Source organism: Fukomys damarensis, unplaced genomic scaffold (genome assembly GCF_012274545.1).
Source record: "Fukomys damarensis isolate Sample0158 unplaced genomic scaffold, DMR_v1.0_HiC HiC_scaffold_33, whole genome shotgun sequence".
Lineage (NCBI taxonomy): Eukaryota > Metazoa > Chordata > Mammalia > Rodentia > Bathyergidae > Fukomys > Fukomys damarensis.
In genome coordinates, this window is record NW_022900945.1 from 37,571,354 (window position 1) to 37,584,526 (window position 13,173).

A 13,173-nucleotide genomic window follows, 5' to 3' on the forward strand; every position below is an offset into this window, starting at 1 on the left:
AATTTTTATGTACACACAAGCATTTTTGTTTTCATAAATGAGTAAACATCTAGAGAAAATAAGTCTTCTGAAGTCTTATTATTTTAGATAAATAATTTGTATTTTTCAATTTTTAAAATCAAAATATATGTTGCCAAAACAGAGTTTAAGTAGGAGAAGCAATAGACATGAACTTTGTTTAATTTAAGCAGAAAATTGCTTTACTAAAGGATATTGGTAGTACATAGAATCTTACTTAAAAAAATTAGTATTGAAAGCTTCATGGCTATGAAAAATTATCCAAAATTACAGACTGGAACTAGGCCCATGAAGATATTGTTGTTTCTCTGTCTGCTACCTTTATTGCTACTATCATTAATCCCCAGTTTAAAACTAAGTAGCTAGAAATTCATTCTCTAAAAACTGGATATATTAACCTCTGCTACTCTGAAGGTTGCTTCAAAGTTATACTTGTCTTTTTAATAACTCCCAATTCTAGCTTAGATACAGTGCAATCGATAGTAAGAGTAAAGATGACATATCTAAATCCTCATGAGCAAGAAAGCAGAGATAGTAAACAAATGCCCTTGATATTAAGAGATGCACTCAAGGAGCAGAGAAACTGAAATACCTAAAATAGGTCTGGGTTTCCCTTGAAATAAAGATTATGGGCTTCCTTTAAAAAGGAATATATGGGGATTTAAAAAAAATTGTATTAAGTTTATTGGTACATGTTAGGTATATAATACAGTTACATTCATCATTGGGATCGTGTACCCTTACAAGACTCATCTTGGTTCTTACTTTTCCCCATTCCCCTGTCCTCCCTTCACCCTCTCCACCATCCCCTGTTTAGAAAGATATTATTTCCATGTTTTTTCTTTTTACATACTTTTTCTTTTCCCTTTTTACCTTTCCCCTACCGCTCCCACTTCCTCTACTCTTTTAGACCTTTTCTTCCTATTATACAATATCAAATGTACATTTTAAGCTTCTTTTCACTTTTAGTTTTTCACACCAGAGGAACTATTCAGTATTTACATGTGTGATACTAATTTCACTTAGTGTGGCCTCAATGTGCATCCACTTAGCTATAAATATTTCTAGTTTCTTGTTCTTTATGGCTGAGTAGTACTCCATTATATAAAAAAAACAACAACAAACACCACATCTTCTTTATCCAGTCTCCAGTTGATGGGCAATTGGGCTGTTTCCGAAGTTTAGGTATTCCAAACTGTGCCTGTAAATACAGGTGAGAATGTATCTCTGTAGTATGATTCTTTTAATTATTTTGGGAAGATACCCAGCAGAGGAATAGATGGGTCAAAAGGAACTTCTAATCCTAGTTGTTTGAGGTAACTCCATATTGATTTTCACAGGGGTTGCATGAGTCTGCACTCCCACCAACAATGGAGAAAGCTCCCTCTCTCCCCACGATCCTGCCAACATCTGTTATTGGTTGATTTATTGATAGCAGCTATTCTTTCTGGGGTCAGACTGAATCTCAGTGTTGTTTTTATCTGCATCTCTCCAATGACCAGTGATGTTGAACATTTTTTCATATGTTTATGTACTGCTTTTACTTCTTTGTCTGAGAAATGTCTGAGGATTTTAGCAGACTGGCAAAAATTGATTATGTGGAAAGTTCTTCAGAAAGAACAAACTGAGCACATTTGTAGATCATATGAGAGCCACGTGAAAATATCTCACTAAAACTCATGAAAAAGAAACAAAGGCTTTGGAAGAAGTATAAAATGTTTTTGAGTTTAAAAATAACACAAATAAAAGCATCTTCATACATCTTAGTTAAAATATCAGTAAATTTAAATGTAATATATTAATAAATTGAAAAAGGCAGAAAAACATCAAAATCATTTTATAGATTTCCCATTGAATTACAGGAAAATAATAAAATAAAATTAGTGGAGATGTTAGGTAACAAAAGCATAATTTTAGAATTTGTCTTTAATTATTACAGTGACATTCAGAGAGCTAGGAACAAAATGCCAACTAAGTGTGGAAGGCTCTGATTCATACTCCCACCCAGTCATATGAAAAGAAAGCTTCAAATAAAATAAAACAAGAAGGGAAAATAAAATGGTTTCATCTCTCCCCAAAATAATAAAGCACCCATCTACACTACCATTAATTCTGACTCCTGAGACAGATCTAACGAGGCTGATTAGAAGAGATACTCACAGAAGAATCCCTGAAAATACAGGTATAATGAGACAGAGGAAGTACTCACACCAAGAAGCAGAAAGTCAGTCTGAAAGGGAATCCATCTAGATCAATCCCAATATCTGAGTCCTTGAAGAGGGGAAGTGGCACTGCTATTCTCTAGTGTCTCCCCTGCCCCTGCCCCCTCCAGTTAGCAGCCCTTGGAAAGCAGTTTTAATAGCCTGAGGGAGGGAAGTAGCCCTGAAGAGGCCAGACTTTTATGATGGACTTTTCCTTTTCTGGCCTCTTTCCCCCACTGTCCAAAACAAATATCTGGGACAACAGAGACCCGGTGGCATCTTCTCCACCCATCACCATTAACAGGGGAAGCCCCACTAGTCTAGGAAAACAGGGATGGGTGAAAACATTGCAAAGGCACATCCTGGATACACAGAGGAGGGAGTAAGACTCAACAGTTGGTCTGGACTGGGCTCTTATCCGTCATTTCCAAGAGATGGAACACTTTTTGAACAATGACTACTGTCATATGCAGAGTGAAAAGAACCTTTAACCAAGCTTGGAGTCTGAATCTGACTCAACTGGATGGAAGGGGAGCTGTTGAGACAGGGTTATTTTAGGATCTGAGTGCAAAGGATAAGAAAGGGTCTGCTGAGGAAGAAAACTGGAGACAATTGAGGGGGAAAATCTCTGAAGCTAGAACGTGGAGATTTTCCCAACACCAAGGAGAGCAGGAGTTGTACAACACTGGCAGGAGGTGAAAGGGAGTTCGGAGTCAGGAAAAAGAAATCACGTTCTCCTTATTGAGGTGGCTGGATCTGGGGACAGAGACCGAAGGCTGCAGTGAAACCACATCCATAGCACAGCTTGCATTAAAAAGGTGACTCAAAGAGCCTGATATTCCCAGGCTGGCTGGCAAACAGTGTACAGGCAGGTGGGAAGTTGGTGTGACCGCCTGCCGACAATGGCAGTCAGAGCAGGAGCACGGCTGGGTGCACTCACAGGCTTTATGACAGCGCAGCCCTCTGAGATGCTCTGTGGAGTGCTTGTTCTAAGTTCCCACCGGGACTTGTTCTCTGGGTTTGTTGGTGTTGTTTTGTTTTCCCTCTCTCTTTTCTTCTCCTCATTCCTTTTCTTCAATTAATGTTTCTGTATCAGTACAATTTTAAAAAGATATTCCGGCTGCTTTTTATTTTTTCAAGTTTTCTTCTATACTGTGCTGTCTTGGCCAGCCTCTTTTCCCTTACTAACCTTCTGCCTTACATATCATATTCTTTTTGGCCTTCGTATTTTAGCTAATCAACTGTTTTCCCTTGAATCTTTTCCCTGTTCTATGTTATACATATATAGCAGGTGCCTGTATTTGTATAAAAGAGCAGATGAGCAGATCAGTGCTTCACATTGATTTGAATGGTAGTATCACATTCTTCTTGGGGTAACCCCTCACATAACAATGCTTAGAAGATCAAACAAAACTAATCACAAATATATCCACCCAGAAGTTTTCCTTAGTTCTGAAGTACACCTTCCTCCCCCTTGCTGCTGCCTCTACCTGCAAAAATATTTCCATAAACCTCCCCCTTAGTAACAAACACAGTGTAGTAAAGTTTGTAGCAGACATCCTTGACCAGTACTAGTGGGCTATACGTGGCACATGCATTTCACTTTCCCTAATTTGGCTATATTGTTTCATATCAGGACAATGTTGTTTTATATTTGACAATGGGCATGTCAGATAGCAGAGTTGAGCTAGTATTGCTCCTTTTAATGGCTGTCACTGAGGCCTAAGTACTGCTCTGTGAAGTGGCAAGGCTATGCTGAGTTATGTAAAGCTGAGGTCATCATGACCCCAGTTAAAATCCTTTTCCTTCAAATTATAACGTCTCACTGACCTGATGGGTTGCTTGCTAATTGCACCAGATCACAGTACCTGTTTGTTCTGAAAGAAAAGCAGTGCTTACTCCCTTGTACCCCTGCCTGGTGCCATCTTATCAGATGTTCAGCAGTATTTCACTAGATGCCCTCAAAGTATACCCTGCTCTCTATTCCTTCCCATGGTTGTATTCAATAAATTTTAAATGCATGTCGGAGACTTTGTCTTTGTTTCCTACAGCAGCACTGATCAGGTCCCAAGACCCAGATTTTTTTTGGTCTTGTTTCCTGTCTCACTTCTTTAGCCTTGTGTTTGTGTGGCTCACAGGAGACCAGGACCCCTGCTGGTAAACCCCCTCCTTTCCATTTCCTTTAAATTCTATGACATGATAGAAGATGAACTAAGGAAACTCATTGAGTTCAAAGAAGACCTGACTCAAAGATGATGAAACTGACATGCAAACTGACCAATATGGATATAGGAGAAACAAAGCCATGGAAGAGCAGGCTAAAATAATTCAAAATATGAATGAAAAATTTACTAACGGTAGAGAATCCATGAAAAGGTGTCACAGAGAAATACCAAGGACAAAAAATTATATAGAATTCATAAGATGCAGAAATGACCAATCTGATGTCTATGTCATTTATCACTAAACTTTAAAGAAACTTTTCACAAAATGATGATTTCATATTGAAATTTAGATAGTGGTTCATCTAACAAATGCCAAATTGATAGCACATACTTATTTTATAAAAAATAATAAGGTGGTAAATGAAATGAATAGACATTTCTCGGATGAAGGGATAGAAATAGCTCATAAATACATGAAAATGAGTTCAGCATCACTGAGCATTAGAGAAATGTAAATTAAAACAACACTGAAATTTCATCTTACTCCAGAAAGAATATCTATCACCAAGAAATAAAATAATAACAAATGTTGTGCTAGAAATTCCAATCAATCCAGATATTTCCCTACTAGATATTTTTTTAAAAATGTTAAAGTCATCATGTTATAGCAATATATATGCATGCCAATGTTTATAGCAGCAAAATTCATAATAGGTAAATCTTGGAATCTACCTATATATTCATCAACAGATACATGGATAAAGAAAATTGTACTGTATACCTAAAATGCATCAATAAACTCAATAAAAAAATGGATTAGTACTCAGGTATAAAAAGGATAAATTTGTGTCATTTGTAGGAAAGTGAATGCTCATTGAGAATATAATATTAAGTAAGGTAATTCAGACATACAAGGGTAAATAGTGAATGGTTTCCTTCCTTTGAGAAACCTAATTCATTAATAAAGTTGAGTAAAATAGAAGATAGATAAAAAGAAATAGAGCAATAGATCTTTTGCAAATAGGAGGGTGACCGGGAGATGGAAGGAAGGGGAAAGGTAGGAAGGGGAATAGGACATAAAAAAAGAATGATGATGTTTCATGTACATATACTGACTATCATCCATGAAAATAGTCATTATGTATCCCAAATCTGTACTTATAAATTAAGAAAATAATTGACTTGGATGAAAATAGAACCCACTTTTAAAACTGACTTGAAATTAAGTCTCAGATAAGTCAGGGCTGGATAGGAATAAAAAGACAATTTTCTTCATCCTGATATTTCTTAACTGGAGTATGATTAGCTCAGTTATAGAAAAATAAGGCAATTTAATGAAAACCCCTCAGGCACAGCAAAGTTGCATTGCTTTTCCTCAAAGTTGTTAATGAAAACAAGTTCCTACATTTTTAAGTGCTTGAAAATGATTATCAAACAATTTATACCTTTTTGCATAAAATTATAACATTTGAGTGAAACAAAACACTTCTTAAAAGATATTTTCTTAGTTTTGAGTAAGTGGCAAAATATATTTTAACAGATAATTTAAATTCAATTGATATTGGTTGTTTGAAACTTAAGCAGACACGAATTTGAACCTGGGTAGAGATTAGAATCGATAGAAGTATATTTCTGGAGACTAAGGCCGAAATCTAAATATTGAACATAGATGAATGTAAAAGAGAGCATAAAAAAAATAAGAGTAATATGTTTTAAAATCACTTCAAGCTTTATGTATGAGCTAAAGTCTTTATAAAAAAGACTAAATATAATAGTAGAGGTTTTCTCCTCCCATACTCCCAGGAAGTTCTGTACTGTTGGTTATCAAGTAGAACTGAATACTATACAAAAATGTCTTTATTCAAAGACTAAAAGAAACTTCAGCAATTTAATCAAAGGATCCTCTCAAAATTTGTAATGAATGGGGTCAAGGTACTTCAGATTCTATTGTAAAAAAAATTATGTTGGATGAGAAACCAAGAAGGTAATATTATTGTAGAAGAGACAATGTCATCATTCACGAAGGAAAAAAAATAAGAGGTCAAAGTATACCAAGGTAATGGATTATAATGGATTTAAAATTTTAGATAAGAAAAGGGTGTTTATATTTAGCAAAAATTCTACTGAAGTTGCAGTAAAAAACAATACAATGGAGGCCTTTCAGTGTTTCCTTTGTGAAACTTGACAATGAAAACACTGAGAAAAACAAAAGAATACTGAATAAGAAATGGTTTGCAACAAATCTTTGAACATGAAAAAAAGAAAATGGAACAAAGTTCTTGAATTGAAATAAAAGCGAATATCTATCAAAGTGAATATATCAACATGGATGACACAGAAAAGAATATCATTTAATGTGTTGCTAATGGAAACATGCTGATTCGTGTTGGAACAAATGAAAATGTTGGGTTTAACAATTAGGGTGTTTCAGGATAAGGTAAAACACAAAATTCTTATTATTCACCTCAGGTAGCACTTGAAAAAATTTTTTTTCATTTTCTATTTAGTACCAGATGCCCATGTTAGGAAATTTACATGATGAGAATTATCAAAATTCATTAGTTTCAAATGTTTTTCTGATATTTATACCTGTAATGACGATAAAATAATACTTTTTGGGTGAATTAGTCTGAGTTCCCAAAATCTAGAAGGTCTCTATACATTTCCTCAAAGATGCTAAAGTAGCTACACCTTGGAAGTGCTTGAATAGTTGAAGGTGATATCCTTTAGCTTCCCAACACTATATCTCCTCTGTGTTCTGCTTCTGTCTCTTCTCCACGATTACTCCATGAGCGTATTTACCCAATTTCTTTTCATAAAGTGGCAAGCACTTATATCTTTCATATTGGAAGTAATTTCTGGGCATTTCTGTGCACTCTATAAGACTCTTAGAAAAGAATAGCATACATCAATGGCTGAAGGGAACGGAGGAAGGGGAGAGGAAAGAAAACAAGGGAAAAGAAAAAAAATTGAAAAAAGGATAACATTGAAACAAAGCCTTTGTAAATCGCGAAGGGTGAAGGGGATGTAGGGAGGGCACGGAATGGGGAAAAGTAAGAACCAAGACATATCACGTAAAGGTACAAGATCCCAGTGATAAATGTGACTGTATTATTTGCTTTAAATGTACTAATAAACTTAATGGGGAAAAAATAAGAATAGTATAAAGGCAGACACATTTAGAGGACTACATTATTAGCAGAAAATATGTGATAAATATAAAAAGAAAATCTGAAAATATCAAATGATCTCTTTAACTTTTATATATTATTAATAGTAAATATTATTAATTTTCATTAAAGATATATTAATATAATTGAATGTAATTTATTATTTCTCAATTAAATTCTGTCAAGATTGAGTCACAATCTGACATTGTAAATACATCCTATTCTTTCACTCAAAGCACATAAAACATAAACCAAGAGCTCTAGAATGAAAATCAAAGCAAGAATGATACTACTGAAAAAAATTAAATCATCATATCCTTTCTTAGGAGTCATAATGTTGGCCAGGGATTTATCTGAGTTTGATCCCCAGTCCAAAAAAAAAAAAAAAAAAGGAAAGAAAAGAAAAGTCATAATGTTTATATTCTTTCTAAACAAAGGTATCGGTAGATTTTTTTTATTGCAGTTGTTGTTTTTTTTGTTTTCTTAACCTTAGTTACCTTCTACTCTGTATTCAAGAATATATGTTCAGCAGTAACTACAGAGAAGATATTAAATGCCTATGGCCAATTTTCATAAAATTTCACTATGTATTTCCAATAAATTGCTTCCCAGATCACAGTTTTAGAGCACAGAAGTTTATAATTCTATGCATCTTTCAATGAATTAAAATGAAGGCTAGGAGAAATACTTTATTTTCTTAAAGTAACCATTTTCATACTATTGGTGGAATTTCACTTAGAAATATTTTAAATATACATTGCTAATATCTTTCCTGGTGAAACCAGCGCATCAGTGAAGGATAAGATGTGGTAGTCCACATTTGAATGTAATCACAAAATTTAAGTACTTATCAGTTTCGTTAGGGGATAGGAATAGAGACTGATGTCAGTCACAACAATGACACGTCACATTTGGGTATTACTAGGTAGACTGAAATTGGTAACTTCTACATTTCAGTTTCTTTCATATTGGTGATGAGAGCAGTCTTTCAGAGGAAAATGAAGGCTCAAGCGCAGAAAGACTGAAGGGAGAAAATAATTGCAAAAATATAAAGCAAAGAAATACTCATTAAAAATGAAAAATAAATATAAAGAAAATGTGGATGATGAATACTGTTAGTTCCAAAAAATAAATGTGAACTACCTACAACACTATGAAAACACTTGGGAACTTAAATTTTAGTGAAGCCATGTAAAATAAAATATTATGAAAATGTAAGTACTTGCCCATTAGAAATTCAACGATATCTCCATAGACAGTCTATTTCTTTAGGGTCCTTTGAGTACGCATTTGTTCACATCTACCAGAATGTAGGAACAATTGCCCCTAAATGCAGATATTTCAATGAGAAATTACTCCTTTTTAAAGTCAATTCACAATGATCTTGTAAGCCCTACAGCATTATTTTTTTAAGATTATATATAACAGATGAAAATAAATCTTATTATAATTAAATGCTTCTGGCCTAGTTAAACCTTACCTATTATACAGGTTCAATGTATTCACAAACATCATTGCTTTCAGTTTATTGCCTTTTTGCTTTCATTGCCTATGGGATGCTTGCTCTATGTCTTTTGAACAGATTTTTACATGCAATCATTCAAAGATAAATAAATCCAAAGTAAATTCACTGTCATACAGATGCTTGATGGACCTGTGCTTTAGAGACAATACTAAAATAAATTTCAAAATTGAAATTTAAAAATATAACTAACAAATATAGATTAAAAACCAAAGTACTATATGGAATTGTTCATTTCAATATTATATTTATTCAAGTAGCATTTTTTTATTGAGTATATTGGTACATTTTAGGTATACAGTACAGTTACATTCATCATTGGGATCTTGTACCTTTGCATGACAGGTCTTGGTTCTCATTTTTTCCCCTTGTCCCTGCCCTCCTTTCACCCTTTAGTTAACATTTGACTTTGCAATATAATTGAAAATAAATTGTCTTGTTAAAATATGTGACTTGAAAAACAGGTTTCTGAATTTAGACTTGCATGTATAACTTTCTAAGAATTATTCTCTATCTTACTGAAAATATATGGAGGCAAAATAGGAGGTTCAGATAATTAGCAATATTTTTATAAATACTTTAATATTGTTTTCCTTGGATTTAGAAGAACAGTTGCATAGCTTTAACTAAGTTAAGCTGAGGTGAGTTTATTGACTGTGTGTCAAAAATGTAAAGTAAAAAAGTCAATTTTGAATGTCAAATGGTGTTTCATTTCTCCACCTTGAGATTCATGTCTCTATTCTTTTTCTATATTTTATGTCTTCTTTTTCTTTCAACCCCCTTGGAGTGCAGCCAGACACTGCAGCCTACAGTGTGAATATGCCTGCTATATTCCTGTTTGATCTCCTTCCCTTGATGTGTCAGTGTCTTTGTGGGCTGCCTACTTGTCAAACCATTTTTATTCTTCAAAACTTTATACATAATTTGTGAATAAGCTGTGCAGCTCTCAGAACACTTGATGAATTTTTCACAAATTAATCACTCTTAAATATCATAAGCACTGCTGCATCTGTTTAACATTGTAAGGACAAACATATTTATTCAACCACAACTAATTAGATGCAAAATAACAAAACTATGTATTAAAGAAAAAGGTTTATGCTTCTCTCTAGATTAGTTAAATCAATAAAATTAAAATGCTAGCTCAAAAACTTAAGCAGTGAAATAAAGGGTATATTTTAAGTATTTCACTAAAAAGGCATAAAGAAAATTTAACACATATTATTTAGTGGTTTATTACACTATTATAAAAATCTACAATTGAATACTCTCTGACAGTTGGATAATCAACATTCTTTTTCACGTAGGAGAAAGCATGTACACTATCCTTATATAAATCTTCAATTATTGGGAAGAAAGATACTTAGCAATCAGAAATGTTTTACAAACCCTTGCATCTGTCACATGGGGAAAATGACCTTTAGTGCTGTGCCTCATACAACCTGAGGCATGAAACAGTTGCCAAGAAATATAATACCTGTTGTATCTTGGAGCTTAAATCATTCACCTCTAGATCTGTGAGCTACAGTGAAAATATATGAATCAATGTGAATAAATCCATTTAAAAATGTGTTCATCAGATTGTTAATAATGTTACTGAGAAATTTTATACCAAATGATAAGGCCATTCTAAGATTAAAAAATACTACAGATTGGACCAGAATAATCTATCTTAACCAAGCCTAGGAAAGGTCAGATAAAAGAGAATTTAAGTAAACTGTACACTTTTATGAGCTGAGATTAACATCAATTCAAGTTTATAGTTTTTGTCCCAGAATACCTATAGAAAGGGCAGACATGTTCAGAAAATTCGAATAAAAATATATTTGTCCCAAGCCAGGAAATGATTTATTTTCACTTTCAAATACATCCACATTAAGAATTCAAGTTAGACAATTTAAGTTATCTATTTTGTTTTATAAAATTAACAATAATGACTGCCATATTCACAGTTACTTGTTCAGCAGCGTGTGAGATATAGAATCTCAAAGCAGTAGACATGAGGAAGGGCTGTGAAAACTCCTAAAACATCAAGTTCAGATATAGAAAGGGCAGAGAGAAGAGACACACAACTCTGTTCTCAGGTATAACCAGCACCAGACAGCTGCCTAAGACATTACGTGAGGGGCGGAGACAATCAGCAGTATCTGAGCGTTAGTTGCAGGAGATACTCTGAACTTCTTAAGCATACGCAATAGCTGGATTTGAACAAAAATATCACCTCGAAACATGTTTCGTGGAAGCTGTGATGCAGAGAAGATGTATGGAAGAGGATAATAGATTACAGACTGAACAAGACTTCTGTTGTTTGGGGACAGCTGTATATTCAAACCACTACTTGCTCCTACACAGCCCATACCCTTCAACCATAAACCACACACACACACACACACACACACACACACACACACACACACGCACGAAATTTCATGATCATTCAATATAAATTCTTCTTGGCCTCAGTATTTATTGTAATCATTCTTGAAAATACCTATTCGAAGATCGTTTCTTTTGAAATATAGTTTCCTCCCATGATCTCATCCAGCGATATGCTTTCCGCTAATGTCCCAATTTGTAAGTATTACTTACTTTTCTGGAAGTACATTTCATTTAAGTGTTTTATCCACATTTGCATGTCCAAACGGTATCTCACACAGCATTTCATGTGTCCGATCAAAGCTTCTGATGTCCCCACGGTCAAACTTCATTCTTTCTAACCTTTCTAGTGTCAGCAAATAGCAACCTTTTTTTTCTTCTTAATTAAAAGAAAAACCTTGGAAGTATCGGCAGGTTTCCTTTCCTGCATTTTTCCCTTAGCACAAAAATATAAAAGCTCTAGCTTAATAAAGCATCCAGAATTCAATTATTTTTCACCAGTAATAAACATATTAGCCTGACATGTGAAAATTTGCAGTATTAAGGTTTCAGACTTCTATCCTTGATTCTCAAAATATTTACCACAATTAAGCCTAAAAACTTTTAAAAGGTATGTCACAGAATTGTAATCATGTTTTACAAACCTCCCAATACCTTTCCTTTAATTAGCAATAAAATCTAAATTTAATTTTACATATTAATGACTTACCCTTAGACATGTCCATGTAATTTTTCTCATTGTTAGTTTTATCCTTTCCTAAAATACTCTGACTTAGTAACACCTCTACATTTAAAGTTTTTCATTGTTCTTCAACTGTGATATTCATGGTCCATTTAAGCATTTAACATGTAATTGCTATTTTATTCTGTAATACTTTTTTTTCAACTTGGTAACAAATTTATTAGTTCAGTGGGGAAAGAGCAAGAGTCAAGCTCCTTTGAAAACCGTGCATCTTGATTGGAGAGCTTCTAGCCTGAACTCTCCCACTCTCTCAACAATTCACTGTATTACACTCTATCAAGGCATTTTAGAACAGGGGGAGTAGGGAAGTCTCAGGCCTAACTCCCTCAGGCTACTGGAGGGGGCCAGTTAGGTTCTGTTTCCTTCAGCCACAGCTGAGCGAAGAAAGCTGGTAAAGATCTCTGCAGGGCAGGAAGGCCACCCAGCTCCTCAAGCACTGGTGTCAGGCAGTCCCATGGAGGGTTTGATCATAGGGGCTTGATTTTACATCAAGGTGTATGTGAGATAAGGAAAACACTTGATAGTAAGGCTTTGTCCTCAAAGGCCATGGCATAGCACTCCAGAAGAGTGCTAGAATGAGGGTGGAGGCACCCAAAAGTCCCTATGGAGAAGGGAGCTGACCATCAGGATAGGGAAAAAAGAGTCTGAGTGTCCTCCCAGCTCCCTTACTTCCAGAGAAGATAATGTCTTGATTAAGCACCTGCAGTGAGAGAGAGAGAGAGGGAAACTGCCAATAAAAGAATAAAATGTGCTCCCCAGAACGACATCACCCAGCCAAGTTGGGGATAGCTGTGACACACCCCATATAATCCGTAAGTGCACTGGGAAGGCTTCATTCTCCTCTGACCTGATGCTCTGGGCAGGCCTGGTGTCACCACTTAGGAGCTGCTTTGACTCAGAAGGGATGGAATACATAGGAATTATTGACATTATTTAGAAAGTATAACCAATGTTTATATAAAAAGCTTGCTGGAGATTT